General features: G+C 36.6%; 1 long non-coding RNA gene across 1 annotated transcript; it reads left to right on the plus strand.

Annotated features, from left to right (window-relative positions):
• Positions 1 to 3,195: 3,195 nt before the first annotated feature.
• On the plus strand, positions 3,196 to 8,079 carry LOC309401054. The gene is made up of 3 exons (XR_014176751.1): positions 3,196 to 3,268; positions 4,022 to 4,148; positions 7,844 to 8,079. It is a non-coding gene; the product is annotated as an uncharacterized lncRNA (long non-coding RNA).
• The last annotated feature ends 8,619 nt before the right edge of the window (positions 8,080 to 16,698 follow it).

A 16,698-nucleotide genomic window follows, 5' to 3' on the forward strand; every position in this document is an offset into this window, starting at 1 on the left:
ATTATGGCTGATAGTTAATAGTAAAAAATATAATAGTTAAGAAACAAGTAATTAAAATACATGCCACAGACTTAGTTCTTGATACAGCAGCCATGTAGTCTTTGGAAAAGGTATTCAAATGTTCTGATATGTCTATATCAATAAAGATCAAAACTGCACATTTTATGGAATTTGGAAGCAAATGTTGGGCTTTGGAGAAGCAAAATAGAAGACCTAGAGACCTCTCTGGAGAAGTCTCCAATGCTGGGGAGGAATAAAGAGAAGTGGAGGACAATCAGCAGCAAGGTGAATAGACTGGATAGTTACAGCAGCAAAGGGGTACACCATGGGAAGACCTACAAATCCCACATTAGTGATAGATTGTCACTGAGAAAATTTGTGTGGTCTACATAGTCAACCACAACTCGATGGCACATAATCAGTTAGATTGTCCCTATTGGTATGTGCTATTTTATATCAATTGCCTCCCTTCTAGCTTGTTGATGAATGGTAGTCCCTGTATTATTGTTTGCAAGTTTGCAAATAATTGTTTGCAAGTTTGCAAAGCTGTTGGTTGATCTCTCTGTTTTACTATTTAAAAGCAGAAAGGACAACTTAAATTTTGACACCCCATATTCTCTGTTAGACAACAAGCTGAAGGCAATATTTATTTTATTTATTTATTTCTTAGATTTTTAGACCGCCCCTCTCCCAGAAAGGGACTCGGGGCGGTGAGTATCAAGGGGACATAACAGAAGAACAAGATTACCAGATTATTTCTCATATTCTACAACTTTTGTCTCCCCCCCCCACACACACACTCATTAAAAAACAAACAGCCCACAAGACTTTCCTGTACTATAATTTCAGTTAATTTTCCAAAGCTTACAAATTCCCAGACATTCCAGAATATGAAACAATTCTGTCCCTTATTTTATTTATGTTGGAATCTTTTTTGCTTTCGTTTTCATTCACAGTAGAAGTAAAACATATGCTGCATGTTTAAAGAATGCTCATATTTAAAGAATGTTCATGTTTTTTGTCAATAATTATTATTTTGCCCATTATGGCAATTATACCATTCTCCATGTCACGAGTTTAATCAGTTCAGAGTTTGACAGCCTAGTGCCCTTTTTTGGCATTGTATCTGTTTCCACAGTATCCTTGAAAAAGGAAAACACATTTTCCAAAACACCTCAGATCATATGAAAACACTCTTACTGGCCCTCTCAGAATTGCTCATCTCTCTTTGGTTACCTTTTCAGGGCAGCACAGACTCTTTCTCTTTGTATTAGAAAAAAGCTACTCTGTTTTAAAACCTTAAAATACAGAAATTTATAATCCTTTTTATATGCTTGTTACAATTTACCAATAATAGCTGGTAATTAGAATAATCAAACTTAATAGAATTGCAAGGACTATAGATGACTACTGGAGAGAGAGAGAGAGAGAGGTATACTTTTCAGAGAGGAACAGAAAGGGAAGGTATGCTATACTGTAAAAAAGTATAGCGGTTTTAAGGGGGGGTTCCCCCCGAAAGGAACAAAATAAACATCCACTTAGGTTTTAGTAGTATCCTGTTTCCCTGAAAATAAGACCTCCCTGGACAATAAGTCCAATCGAGCTTTTGAGTGCATGCATTAAAATAAGCCCTTCTCGAAAATATTGAAACAGCAGCAGCAGCCATGAAGTGGCCATGCTTGTCGCCTGCACCTCAAAAATAATAACACCTCTTATTTTCGGGGAAACACGGTATGGTTCCCAAAAAATGTAAGTGGCTGAAGACTAATTTAGGAATGATGTTGCACTATTTCAGAACTCCTCCATAACAATGCTAGATCTCACAATGCAGAATCACTAAGAGAGCCACTTAGCACATTCAGTGGGGCAATTTCTCAGTACACAACATTCAAAGATTTTACTTTAAATTAGGAGATACGGTTTCCAGATATATTACCTATCAACCCCCCCATTTCCCTCTTAAAATATTGGCACTGTTTTTACTTTTAATGGGGTAAAGAAGAACCATTTACTAAAGACAACTTGTATCCAATTACCAATTTATTCTATTGAAAGATAGGTTCAAGATGCAGAAGTACCATGAAGGCTTGATCACTGGGCCATATCTAACAAAAGGAAATTTAAGTGTGAGAAAAATAAAGTTTTGTATTTAGGCAAGAAAACCCAAACACACAGGTATAGAATAGATGGAACCTGGCTTAGTAGCAATGACTGTGAAAGGGATATAGGAGTTCTAGCAGACAACCACCTAAATATGAGCCAACAGTGAGCTGCAGCTGCCAAAAAACCCAGTGAAGTCCTAGATTGCATTAACAGAGGAATAGAAACAAGATCACACGAAGTGTTAGTATCACTTTATAATGTAAGACCATGTTTGGAATACTGCATTCAGTTTTGGTCACCACAAATTATTAAAAAAAGATGATATTCCAGAAAAAGTGCAGAGAAGAGCAACAAAGATGATTAGGGGGCTGGAGACTAAAACGTAAGAACAACAGTTGCAGGAATTGGGTAAATTCAGTCTAGTGAAAAGAAGGACTAGGAGTGACATTATAGCAGTGTTCCAATATTTGAGGGGCTGCCATAAAGGAAAAAGGGTCCATTCTCCAAAGCGCCATAAGGCAAGATAAGAAGCAATGTATGGAAATTAATCAAGTCATTCTCTCCCAGTCCAACCTACCTCATAGGGTTGTTTTGTGACTAAGGCAGGACTTGAACTCACAGCTGCCTGCTTTAACCACTAGAACAAATTTGTTCTCTTAATAGTGAAAATCATGATTTTTTTTGTTTGTTTTGATGTTGGCAAGTTTGGAGGTGATCGTTGATTGTTTTCAACTGCTTTTTAGGTATGGGAACTGGAAATGGTCCCAGTAAAGAATTTGTAAATTTCTGAATGTCTATACTTTATTCCAGTCAGTACACATAAGGAATTAGGAATAAGACAGTACTTCTTTGGCAAATTATATCTGTAGTGTTTGTTATTTATTTCATTCAGAGGAATAGCAAATACATGACAACTGTTTCACATGTAAAAATCTGATTTCATTAGATCTGAATTGAAGAACATGAATTTCTCCCCATTTGTTGGAGCATTGCCAACTGTACAAACATAACATAAGGGCAATAGGGGCATTAGATCTTCATAGGATAAGGATGACAAAAATGCTGATTTATTATTATTTTTTATTTTGCTGGACAGTGATGAGAAAGTCCTGTATTCCCCGAATTTGTCTCCTGAATTCCATGCTGGTTTTGTTTTTCTGCAGAGGTGAGTATCCCCTCCTTTCCCCCGTGGTGAAATCATTTGGACCAACATTTACAAATTGTTCTATCCCTGATGATTAAGATTCTATCCTTTCCAACTCTACTATTGTATTGTATTGTAAGATGAGATGAAATATCTTGCAAAATCCTGGCAGGGAGGTGGAGTAGAGGGTGTATAGCACAAAGGGAAGGAAGAGGAAATTCTTGGCTTCATTGTCCGAAAGGCCATTTAATCTGTGTCAGGAAAAGCCTAAGTAATCCAACAACTGCTTGGGTAATTGTGGTGATGAATATATGGGTGTGGATGTACATGTATGCTTTTAATTGAAAGTACATTGAAATCACAGAAAATCTGCAGATACCTAAGAATGGTACGTATGTGTTTAAATGTGCATGTGTATGTCTGTGATATTTTTGACAGGTTGTCTGTTACTAAAATTACTATCACTATCAACATAAGAAAGATATGTCTTCAGGAAAAAAAAAACATTACTGTGACCATTATATTTGGGTTTTTTAAAAAGCCACTTTATTCCTTTTGGCTTGGAACTACACACTTACTTCAAATTATGTAATTATAAATACTCAAAATCATTAGCTTTGGTTCCAGCACAACAAGCACAACAAGCACAACAAACAATCCTCAGAGAACGAATGATTTCTTTCCCAACATTGGTCGATTATTATTTTCTTCATTAAGTCTTTCTCTCATGTGATATATGAAGTCATTCTTCAACATTTTTCTCATCTTCTGTAGCCAGAGGTGATATTCAGCTGGTTCTTAGTGCTTCAGGCGAACCGGTAGCGGCAACTGCTGGAGGCTCCCCCCCCCCCATAATGCGCAGCCTTCTGCGCATGTTCACATTTGCGAATTGGTAGCAAAGGTAAGTGAATCCCACCACTGGTCCATACAATTACTTTATTTCCCCATTTTTAAATTCAGTTTCATTATTCTATCTCAAAGTAGCTTTGTCAACCTTGATTACTGTAGACACCAGATAAGAGGCCTTTAGTTACCAAGATAACCAAAGAAATCAGGGCTTCAAAGTTCTGGGTCACAAGCGGAATAGGGAGAAAAACAAAAACAGTTCTTCTTTTAAGTAGAATTAGTTTCAAAGAAATGAAAACAAAGTGGAGCAAATGAACCTTCCTCCTTTTTCTAGCCCTTGTGCAGACATAAACAAGATATGAACAATTAAAACATTGCCTTAGTGGAGACCGGGCTGAAGTGCTCCCACTAGATTTTTGTTTTCTTACTGCCAAATTGTTTCTTCTCTCACATGTTCCAGTATGCACAGAGAGCAACGGCCTGAAAATCAAAGCTTTAAATAAGATGATAATAACTGATTATTAAGACTATTATTCAAAGAATGGCTTTTTAGAAAGCAAAGGATTTAGGAGGTCTAAGTAAAAGAATAAGTGTCGTGCCTTAGCCTAAGGAAGATATGCAGCTGTGTGAAATAAGGATATTTATTGCCATGGAAAATAAGGATTAGCAGTTTAGAGATCCTTTCTATACTGCAAGTTACCAAAAGTCACCTTGCTTTGAGAATCAAAAAAGTATTCTAAAGAAGTTAAACTAAAATGTGATTTTATAAAAATTTGTTCTTAACCTTTTAAGGTTATATAGAATTTGTTTCTTTGATCATAGAGTTAAAAAAAACAATAGCAACAATAGGTTCTTTTATATCTTTCCCACCTTTCACCAAGTCATTTTCCTTCCTTTATTGGGTAGAGAAAAAAAAGAGGGGAAAAATTCCAAACTAGGAAACGTTTGATAATTACAGTGAAGCCAATAGATTGCTTGAAAATTTCCACAGATTATTGTAATTACATTTTAATTCTGAAAAGCAAACATAAAATAAAAATGATAAGCACATCAGGGTATGCAACAGGCTCAAACAATGAAAGGCAAATTGATGTTTCTGTAATACTTGTGCAAAAACCTTTTCTATTTTATTTTTAGGGTGTTATAGGGCAGAGCTATAATGATCTTCATAATATAGGTAAGCAAAATATATGCTTGTTTCTAGAAATAAGAAAAACAGTCTTTTGCAGCAGACAAATAATAATCCTGTTCTTCTCATTCTTGCTTTACATTTTTCCAAATTCTAATGCAGTATCCCCTACATTTAACTAGAAGCAATGTAAGAGTTATTTTGCTTGGTCACTATGATGTAAGTAAGAAGTAGTTAAAGTGCTAGTTTGTCATCTAGAGTCAAACTAGTAGCAGGATTCTAGGCTTTGTGAACAAGGGGAAGCACAGGTATGAATATTTACAGAAAAATATTAACCAAGACAAACCACAGAGAAAAACCTTCATGGTTTGGAAACCAGGGAGTCATCAACAGAAGATAAACAAATCTGTTTAACTGTTTAACTGGTGATAATAGCCACATAGGCCAGTTTGCAGAACTTGAAATGAGTTGACATGAGTGCAAGATAAGCCAGTCAAAATGTAAGAAGACTTAGAACCTGATGACACGAACAGGAGCAATAAGTAGTTCAGTCAAAATGATGAATGATAATTTTACGCAAAGCTTAGGCTTATTGAATTCTACTGTACTTTCAAGCCTCACTCTTATTCTAGAAAAATTAGGAAATTGGCTAGACTGTCTTCTGTTTTAAAAAGTGCAAGGATCATCTTTTGCATGCTATAACCATCATTTGCTGGTTGTGGATTTGACCCTTGGCCAATATATGCCCATTTTCCTTATCATTTTTAAATTATCTATGATTTATGTAAGGATTTAATTCCTCTCTTGCCTGGCCATAAAACAGATTGGGATTCCTGACAATTTTGATAAGCTAACTAATTCTGCATATTAATTGTTTCAATTCCTGTGGAGCAATCAGCCACAGTAGCTCTTCATGGACACAAATCCCACTGTATGAAGTTTCTATCTTTAAGACCCTCCTCAAAGCAGCAACATTCCATTTCCCTAACAGTGGTTGATTAGGTTGTATTTTCTTCCTTCATATTACAAAAAGGTAACAATATAGTGATAGATGTGGGGGCAGCATACCAACATCCTCTTCATTTTTGTATTTCTTTGACTTACCATGCCAGGAGCCACAGCCAGCACCAGAAGAGATGCTTAGGTCAGTTGCTAGACAGCGTGACAATAATTATATCAGCAAGCAGACACTTGTGGAAGTGAAAATTTGAAGGGAATCTATGCTTATCCTGCTAGTTTGAAGAACGGGTAGTCCTGGTTTAGTGATTGATTTCTGTAATGACTATCCACAGTTATGATGTCCAAGAAAATGTAATTTTATGACCAATCCACATTTACAACTTTTGCAGGTCTGTAAAGCAAAGGAAAGCAGAAGTGGGATCATAAGCACAGATATGGTTCCTACTGCTTCGCTAAACAACCAAGATGCCAGTCCTAATTGTGGTTATTAACTGACCACTAGCTTTTCTATATTGAGAACGAGGAAGGAAAATCGCTGTGCCTATCACTGAACTTCCACAAGTTCTTTAGCAACAATAATTCTCTTACTTGCATTCCAGGAGAACAGGAAAGGGGAAGAAAAGGAAACAGCTACTTGGTACATTGCACACCCACTCTTGCTGCTGAACAAATTGAAATTGCTTTGCTACCTTTCCCTGGTTCCTGAGGAGGAAGGATAAAGCAAGAGCTGTCTGTAATGATGAGCAATAGCTTCTTTATAAGGGGGAGGGGGGAGAAACAAAAAAGTAAATGTAGAAATATTTCCTGCAAAATAAATCTTTAGCTGCTTAAAAACTAGATGTGAATCCTGAAACAAGTGCTTTAATCAGTTATCATCATCATCATCATCATCATCATCATCATCATCATCATCAACAATAGTTTGTTTTTGTTTTGATTCAAGTTATCAAGTTCTAGCTGAATCCAATCAATTATTACAAATGAGTATTGTATTACAGGCACTGCTGAGGTGTTAATGTCTTTATGATATTTCTCTTACTCAGCTTAGATCTCAAGATTTTCCAGACTCACTTTATGTATTTTGTTGAAGTAGCTTCCTTGACTTGATCATTGTTGTTGTTGTTGTTAATCAGCACACAGTCAGCCTGATGTTCAGGCTGGGTTTGGCATTTTTGTCTATGTATTGAGTCCTTACCAAAGACCTGGGTTAGGCAGATGTGGATGTTTGATGGTGTTACAGATATCATTGTAGAATGGAATCTGTTCCCAGTAAAGCCAGCTTTTCTAATTGACTGATGGTGAATTCGTCAATGCCAATGGTGTTCACATGGAAACAGTGTTTGGGAAGTTTTTAATATTAAACTGAATTCACAGCATCCCAAGAAATAAAACTGGAGATAGTAGATCTCTAGATCTGCAGTATCATTATTATAAGTCCCTCTGTGATTCCTAAACTCTTACTCATCTTCCTCTTCTCCTGCCTGTACCTGGGTTAAGAAGGTTAGTGTAATGTCCTTTCTCATCCCACCTGAATCTAATATTGGATAATAAGAAACCTTATACTGGAGTTCATATCTTTAATTATTGGCTTCTGATGTAATTGTATTATAAAATGATTTGCTTAATGAACATTTCATTCATATGTTCTCTTCTCCATTTAGCATCCCTTATCCTAAATTGGATATGTTCATGTGTGATACTAACTACCCATAGCACATTTTCAGACCCTATATCTAATTCTGCTGCTGAAGGAAGATCTGGGAAGACTCCGACCAGACACGACTTAGAGTTGCTATTAAGGCCTACCTCGTGGTGGTAAGAATGGCAAAAGAACAGTATTTTAATTGTATGTACTCATGTAGTCTATATTGGAGGTAGTGACTCTTTGAGAGCTGTATGCAACCACTTTTCTTTTTAATGTATGCTATTAATGTCCATTCAGAGTGATAAGTTATTCTAAGTCTTCTAAGTATTTCTCTGCTCTTATTGTGTTCTCAGAGTGCTGCCCAGAGGCTCTGATTCACAGCCAGTTGGCCACAATAGTATAGGTCTTCTGCTTGAGCTAGGGATTGGAGTAGAAGACTTCCAAGGTCCCTTCCAACTTTGCTAGAATAGTATCTCAGTACTCATTGTTAATTGGTTCCAGGAGACACAATGAGTATAAAAAACGATTAGTACCTAACAAAATTTTCTGACTAAGAATAATGTAGTGAGTCATAAGGTAGCTGACACTGACAGGTTCTAGCTTGTGCATTGAATACCAAACAAATGATGAGTACCAGGACAAAAAAACCTGGGTCAAAATGTGTTGAGTACCAAGTTTTGTAAGTTTCAGAGCAGTGGAGTACCAAAGTACCATTGTGTTCTGATTTTTGGTATCGTTCCTGAACATGCCTTCCATTTGCTCATTTTAATAATTCTAGATAAATGAATTTGGACATAGGCATATTAGATCATAGGATTATGATGTAGATGAAGTGGATGCAAATCCTATTTTTGTCAAGTGACAAAGAAACATTCTTTCTACAACATGTGGCTTCTTGCAACAAAATATGTAGTGTTGTCTGGAGGCTTAGACGTGTTTTACACGATATTACATAGGTTTCATAAAATAACTTTTTGTTTCTCAGTTCCAGATACAACAGGGAAAAAACAGTTGCTTCCATGATGTAATTTAAGACATCTTGCCTGCTGGATCAGGCAAGAACAGCATTCTGTGCTATATAACATCTAATCACATCTATTCTGAAGTTCACAAATAGAAGCCTTATATAGCCCTTTTCTATACTTAACAACAAGTCTTCAACAACCTTTGATTTCAGATGCAGTATATAGCCATCAGACTATCTGCTATAGTACTGATACATTATTAATGTATCTTACGCCTTTTACAATAGTTTAAACTGATAGACACCATATATCTTAGTTGGCCATTATTAGACTACCAGATGGTATTCGGACAATGTTAGAGTTGGCTGATGTACGTTGCACCATCATATTCTATATAAATTGATTCTACAGCATATTTCTCTTTCTGGTATCCAATTTAATTATAGTGTCAATTTTGTATTGAGGATACAAAAATGGTTCAAGGACAATTTGAATGTCATGTGTAAAAGTACTCAAATAAAACACATTGGTCTACCTACAATTCATGTTTTGCTTGGCTAACTATCAGAAGAATTTTGTAAATTTAAAATATGAGACTTCTTAAAGTAGGTTTTACCAATAAATGCATTTTAAGAAATATAATCCTCTGCCGCCTCTCCCTCCACTGGAAGAGGGAGATCAAGCCATAGCCTGTGATGAAATCTACTATGATCAGATAATCCTGATTTGCTGGCCCAACTTTCATGCCACCATCACAACTTCAGCTCAGAGTATACTCATTGCCTCTGGAAAATGGTTGACAGGTAAAGATATTTGAAGTCTGGTTCCCAATATCTTAGACCAGTAATGCTCATGGTATGTGTTGTTTCTTATCCTCTTTCTGAAATAACTTTGGTTCTTTTTTTTCATATGGAGAATAACTCAAACAATATTTTAAAATAGTATATAATATAAGTAAAGCTATAAACAGATAAAGGATGCTTTAATTCTCATTAATAAACATTGAGAATGACGTCAGAGAAACGTTTCTTTTATGAAAAATGAAAGTTCCTGCCAAATTCAGACAGCTGATTTATGATAGTTAAATACGAATTCAGGTTAAACAAGAGTTTAAAATTCAGCATGTTGGCTTGCTGAAATAGTTTGTTCCCTGGACATGTAACTTTAATAATAATGGTCATGTTCCAAATGGCTTCCATGAACAGGGAAAAGAGAGGTTCTCCTTTCATCATAATTCCATGCCTGTAACCTATCTGCTGGACTGTGTTTGGATACGGGCTTAGTTCTTTTTCAAAATAAATGTGTAACATCTTGGTGTTTACAACGTATCATTCAGGCAAGTTTCATACCACACTCTTACCTGTATCTCTCCTGACTCCACCCGGTGAGGAAGGAAAAACAATGACAGGGGAATGCTCCACTTTTCTTAACTAGTTCCACATTAAAATAATAAGGCTACTTGGCCTCATTACTGTGACAAAATAGGGCCCATATCCAGATTAACACATTTTATGTCATGATAATTTTTCTGGCTCAAAGCCTGGTAAGATAGTCTGTTAACTGTGCCCTTTGAAGTTTGTGCCATGTCTCCACACTGACCTGCTGCAGAGATAATAGCTTCTCCCCTCGATGACTATTAAGATTCTTTGTTCAGTCAGTTGAACACAAGCCCAACTATAACTGTCCTAGCTAATTCATTATAGTTTGCACCAGGTTGTAGGTGATGCAAACTCTACAAACCAAATACTGTAAATAATAGATAAGGCTGACTTTCTCATTAGAAAGAATGGAGCAGATAGTTGGAATCTGGAGAAATGAAATAGAGGATAACATTTTGGGGCTTCTAGTCAAATTGATGAAAGGAAATAATTGGTTTCAAGAATGAAGGACTCTTAAACAATTAAGGCAGCATTATACTAAAATGGTAATGGCAAATTCTATGGTCTGTAATTGTTTAATTGATTATATTACACATCACTAAGTCAATTATCACTTGTTTGTTTGTTTGTTTGTTTTATTGGATTTATATGCCGCCCTTCTCCCAAAGGACTCAGGGCGGCGAACGTTTAGCCCCACATAGATGGATCCTCTAGGATGACCTGTCCTCAACCTTCAAGTCTTCAACAGTGATCCTACTGCTTCCATCTTGCTACTGGTTGTCTTTTTCCTTCCACCTTTTCCAGAATCATAGATTTCTCAAGAGAGTTAAATCTCTCTGCATAACGTGTGAAAAACTGTGTGAAAATCCTGATATGAAAGAAGTTGCTTGAAAACCACTGGACAGATCCCATCACTAGTCCACTTCCTTATACAAATGAAACTCTAAAGAGGTGTGGGTCTGGGTGGCTGGCTGGCATTCAGCAACCAAATTAGCTGGGACAATAGTTTCATTTCCTGCCTTCCTGTAGTAACATCCTTTGGAAATAAACACAGTTATCTGGCAGGAAGTTTTTACTTCCTTGCTCATTCTGATATCCAGTATAATTTACCCTCACCCATCCATCCCCATGTTGGTGATTGTTCAGCCTGCATAATGGGCCTGTTCCCAAGACACACTTACCGTAATTGGATCATAGGGAGTAGGAGCCAGGGGAATTAAGAATACCATATATGTTCAAAAATTAAGTTAGTAAATGTAACCAATTAACCCAAGGGATTAGTTTTAGGTCCAAACAGATTTGCTCTGTTTTGGAGCTAAAACAATCCTTGATATACTTGGAAGAATTTCTCTAAGCATCCTGTCTCTTTTACCACTCTTTTCATTCCTGAATGACAAGATGGGGTGGATCAGGCTGAAAAAGAACAGAATAGTAGGTAGTGTATAACTCCTTGAATTGGTCAGTGGTACCACCATTAAAAAATCATTGCTTTCCTCTCCAGATGCCGGGAATTCATGAAACAGAGATATTATAGTCTCTACCTTCCTTTGTCATTTCTGCAGAATTGAAAAAAATGATTTATAATGATTTGTAGAGAAATTTGAGATCATGTGTGCTGTTAATGCACAAAAATTGATTGGGTGAGAAGATAGCAGGGTCATATGTGTTGTGTGAACATAACTATACTGTTGTGTATTGGCTAAAAGATACAATTGTCAGTCATTCTTCCCCTAAATATATATGGAAATTCTCATCATCCAGGTCATGGTTGTCCCAAAGGTACTTTTTCAAGAGGCAACTGGACCTTCTGCTTTTTCTTTGAAGAAGTTTCGCTTCTCATCCAAGAAAATTCTTCAGCTTGGAAGCTTCTTGGATGAGAGGCGAAATGTCTTCAAAGAAAAACCAGAAAGTCCAGTTGCCTCTTGAAAAAGCACCTTTGGGATATTCTTCTCCTACTTGAGTAATATTAAAATGTATATATTGTGTTTTTCTTCTTCCTGACATTTTGGTTATTTTTGGCTGTGATTACTGGCCTACCTTGCAAGAAGGATTAGAGGACAAGGGAAGACAGTCCTTCAAGTGCAACATCCCTTGTGGGATTAACTAATTAATTTCAAGGTGGGGGGATTCTTATGATATGACTAGTATACAGAAGTGAAGATTTTCTTTAATTAAACAACATCTCTCTTCAGTAATTGTTTCCTTTGCAAACTCACTTTTTTATTGTTCAATTTAAATGGTCTATGAATCCAAAGAAATTGTATTGGTGTTCTCTTTCAGATCTAGATGAAAATATGATCTGGTCTGGATTTAGAAGATAAGCTGAGGTGGACTGGAAGTCTAGCTGGCTTTTACTAGTCTAGCCCAGCTGGAGGCTAGACAAGGAAGTGCCAAAAAACATCCATGGAGTAGGCAAAGTACTTCTGAGCTGTTACTAAGAAAGCTGGATAAAGTCATTGGGAGTTATACTCAATGAAGAGAAGGCTTCACCTTTTTAATATTAGTTTCATTTTAAAATATATCAATTGAATGTATGAGAAAGCTGCACAATACACATCAAGGAGGTTGGGTCTAGAATATCTGCTCAAAATAAATCCAAAAATCTTCCCCAATAAAAATTATGTGATACCAGTAAGAAGCTAAGTAGCAGAAAAAGCAGAAAGCCGATGTTCCTAGAAGAAAGAAGGACTTGAAAAACAATGTTGTATGTAGGGAGTATGCTACTTTCTGGTTTAATGTTTGTAAAAATAAAAGAAATAATCACAATATTTATGTTTACTAATCTAGATTCTACATGGTTTTCCATCGTCTTTCTTCATTTATGGTTTCAAGAGAACATGCTTTGCAACAAAAAGAAAATACAAACACCCTGAACGAACCAAATGTTTAAGGGTGGCCTTTCCCAGCCTGGTGCTCTCAAGATGTGCTGACAACAGCTCCCATGCTGGCTGGGGCTGCTGTGAGTTTTTCCAACACATATGGAGGGCATTAAGTTTGTGACGAGGAATAAATGTTTGGAGTGTTTCTTTTCACATTGCCGATGTGCCTTGCTCACCCTAACTTGTAAAGCAAGTGTTTCTCATCAGGACAAAGCACCAGTCTGTATTTCATTACTGTGTTTTCTCTCTCCAGGACTATTAATCTTTGAAATGACTAAATGTTTCATTGCAACAATAACCTCCATTTTTCTTTGGTGTTTAGCACAGTTTCCCCTCCTGGACACATTTTTTCCTAGTGCTTTCCTGTCCATTGAATTATTATTATTTTAATCAGAAGACACTCTGGTAAAGAATGGAGGTATTCTGTTGAAATCATGGCTGTTTACTACTACTTCTCGCATATCTAGCTAGTTTTTAAGTGCCACTTAAAATCGCCTCCTGGATCAGACCAAAGTCCTATTGCCTCAGTGGCCCGTAAGATGCGTATGAAAAACCCAGAGGTTGGTCATAACTGCAAAATCTTCAGCCCATTTGTGTTCCCAAACAATTTGATCCCAACATAGTATGGCCCTGACATTGGAATTGATACAGAGCCATCAAGTTTAATATCTATTGGTAAGCTTATGCTTCATAAATCTAATTCCTGTTCAAACTCAAAGCGCATTAAAAAATATTTCATTTAAAAAGCTTTGTTCCATAATATAAATTGTATTTTAATCACATTTTAATTGTACTTTAATTTTTTTTAGAGTGTGATGACTGCTTTGCTGTTGCCTGGTTTGTATGGCATCTTTATTTTGTATTTCATTTTATTTGATTGCATAGTTGTATTATAAAATTCATTTCATAGAGCTATTGGGTGATTAAAAATTACAATAATGTTTTAATTACACTATTTCTATTTTTAAACAATTCATTAAAACAATGTATTGTTCTGTTAGCTTTATTCTTTTGTCGCATCTTCTCTTATTTTTATGCAGCCGCACTTTAAGCAAATAGTAACTACTTAAGTAGTTCAGCTTTTATACCTGAGCTTTCTATTTTCCAGTACAATGAGGCAGATACTGTTTTCACAGTCATTTTTACGGGGACATGAAAAAAGCCTCTGTGAAGATTGCATTACTTTTGGCAATCAGGTGTCTCCAGGGCAACAGTGTTGTCAGTGGCAAATCCTTTTCAATCCCCCAGCTAATCCTTTGTAGGTGCTTCTGACCTGAATACAGATGGTCATTTTTACCATCATGTTTATTTTTGTAGTAAATAGCTAATTGGTTTGATTGTCACCCAACCAATACTTACATATTAATTTTAAACTAAAGATTGCTGTTCAAGATTGTAATAATGAAATTTGCAGTATTTAAAAAAACATTTGAAATTTGAATTTCTAATCGGGTTAGAAAAGAGGGACTATATAGGTGAAAACCCCATCTTTGCTGTTGGAAACCCTTATGTTTTCTTGCACCACTACCTGTAATCAGGATGTAGGGGAAAGGAAATTAACTCCAGAAATTAACTCCATATAAACTCCAGAAATTATCTTTTTGAGACCTGTTACATTCTTACTTTAAGAGGAACAGATTTCCTTTTATTTTTTAAAATCTATTTTATTATATCAAAACAAATATACAGAATAACATTAGGAAGATAACACAAGCTGGAGACCAAAACATATGAAGAACGGTTGCAGGAACTGGGTATGCCTAGTTTAATGAGAAGAAGGACTAGGGGAGACATGATAGCAGCATTCCAATATCTCAGGGGTTGTCACAAAGAAGAAGTCAAACTATTCTCCAAGGCATCTGAGGGTAGAACAAGAAGCAATGGATGGAAACTAATCAAGGAGAGAAGCAACTTAGAACTTAGGAGAAACTTCCTGACAGTTAGAACAATTAATCAGTGGAACAGCTTGCCTCCAGAAGTTGTGAATGCCCCAACACTGGAAGTCTTTAAGAAGATATTGGATAGCCATTTGTCTAAAACGGTATAGGGTTTCCTGCCTAGGCAGGGGGTTGGACTAGAAGACCTCCAAGGTCCCTTCCAACTCTGCTATTGTACAAGCAAAAGCTAATTCATATGCTGATAACACAAAGAGTCTATTACAATCCTGGTTCATGTGGTCTTATTCCCCAAATCATATTAAATATTAAGCGAATAACTAGGGGTACATGCACTACATATGCATCACATTACCATATCCTGTTGATTTAATCCCAAATATGGCAATAATAGGATAAATCCACTGAATTGCATCTTTGATAATAAGATGATTGCTATGTATTAAACATTCTCTGAAATGTCCAAATTACATGAGGCATTTTTCTTATGTTAACTTCATTTCAAAACTGCTAATTTAATATTATTTAAACACTCAATTCTTGGTTTAGAAGGGCGAGATTTGTTTACAATAATGGTTGAATAAATAACTATTATGAATTTTATTAACATTGTCCCAATTCCTGAAAAAAAGGGTAGCTAACATGGAAGCCACTGTTACTTCCTCCCAATTACTCTGAAATGTTTGAAACAGCAATAGTGTCTGGAGCAATTACAGTACTTTCATTTTTATATATTAATTTGCATTTAAGATATGAATTAAATATTATTGCATCTTTTCTCTGTTACAATGCAAATAGTCTTTGATGTAGGAACATTTGCTTAATAATTGTTCCAAGTTACAATGGCACTAAAGAAACTTATGGCTGGCCCTTGCACTTATAACCATTGCATTGTCCCTGTGGTCACATGATAAAAAATTGGGTGCTTGGCAACAGGCGTGTATTTACAATGGTTGCAACACCTGAAATAATGAGACTACTAATTGCAACCTTCCCAAGTAGCTTCTGACAAGTCAGTGGGGGAAGTCATGGCAAACACATGATTCAGTTAACAATTTCCTCACTTAGCAGGCAGCAATATCACTTAGGTCTCTACAATGCAGGCAATTTGGAACAAACTTTTTGAACTACTGATATGGACATGTTTTGGGAATTGAAGAATTGACAAGAATTGAGAAAATGTGTGTGTGTGTGTGTGCATTTGCAAGCAAGTTGCATGGTGAGTATTATTATTATTTTGCATATGTTGAGAGCCTGACAGAAGAGAAAAATGGCCTGAAAATAGCCCCCAAAATGGCCTGAAAGCAGCCTGAAAAATGGCCCATAAATGGCCCATAAAATGGCTGTGGTGGCAGGCCATTTACACTGGCAAAGAGGCAGCAGTGGCAGGCTGTTCGCACTGGCAAAGAGGCAGCAGAGAATGGCAAAGGAAGGCTCAGTGTGGCCCTGTGGGAGGCCGGGGCGAAGGTAGGCAAGTGGGTTGGGCTATGAGGGCCATGTGATCAAGGCAAACGAGCTAGTAAGCAAGGGAGCCAGAGAACAGCAACTACTATGCTGCGACCAAGGCAGGCAAGACAACATAAGGAGTCACTGGGAGGGGCAAGGTGAGGTGTGGTGGGCAGGGACAGCTAGTGGTGCAATTAGCTGGTTCTCTGAACAGCGCAAGAATGTAATAACCTGTTCACAGGAACCGGTCTGAACCGTACCGCTGCTGGTAACCATTGCACAGGAGTGAGATGCAATGTGCCAGAGA

Source organism: Natrix helvetica (assembly GCF_964273705.1).
Source record: "Natrix helvetica genome assembly, chromosome: Z".
Classification (NCBI taxonomy): Eukaryota; Metazoa; Chordata; class Lepidosauria; order Squamata; family Natricidae; genus Natrix; species Natrix helvetica.